We start from the raw sequence: 752 nt of genomic DNA, 5'->3' as shown, positions 1-752 counted from the left end.
TCGGAGTCTGGATTTTAAGTATTTAAAAAAAAAAAAAGGATTTCTATTTTTCCGTGAAATTTTGATTTGACTTATACATTATTCTTATCTTGTTTAGGATGATTATATCGGAGCGTTGAAATCTGAGAGGCGAAGGCCTCTTGTGGTACGAGTTGGAGTCGCTGATTTACTTGCAGAGAAGACGACACGATTAGAAAGAGCTGGTGGAGTTTTCTGGAGCTCGATGACTTCTGGTTGGTCCTTGATTTGGACAGACCTTAATTTGGAGTCTGAGGTACGTCTGGCTTCTTTTACTGTTTTGGGATGTACCTCGCCTGGCTGCTTGTTCTTCTTGTAGGTGAAGCAGCGCTTCTTGCTTGAGCATACACAACATTTGAAGAGTACTGGAAAGACGAGGATAACACCCAGGACAGCTAGGATAAACATGTTGCCCACCGTCATCGTTCGATGAATATCGTCTTCTTGATGGTGCAACGCTATTTCGGACATTCTATTTTCCGTTTCTTCCAATCCTGCTCCCCAGGGTTAGAATTTGTCTATTGTTTTTAACGGATCGAGGTTTTTCTTGAAGAGAAATCCAGATATTTTGGGTTCAGCTGTTAAGTTCGTTGATAGCGTTTCCAAGGTTAAGTTTAACCTTGGCAAGGTGATGTTCAGCTGAGTGATCTCTTCATCTATGCTTTTGATTATATATTTTCCGCTTCTAATTTCGCATCTATCGTGAACATGGACCATTCCTGTTCCGTTGATGT

Source organism: Microplitis demolitor, chromosome 10 (genome assembly GCF_026212275.2).
Source record: "Microplitis demolitor isolate Queensland-Clemson2020A chromosome 10, iyMicDemo2.1a, whole genome shotgun sequence".
Lineage (NCBI taxonomy): Eukaryota > Metazoa > Arthropoda > Insecta > Hymenoptera > Braconidae > Microplitis > Microplitis demolitor.
The sequence above is the reverse complement of the archived record's forward strand: the minus strand, read 5'-3'. Positions refer to the sequence as shown.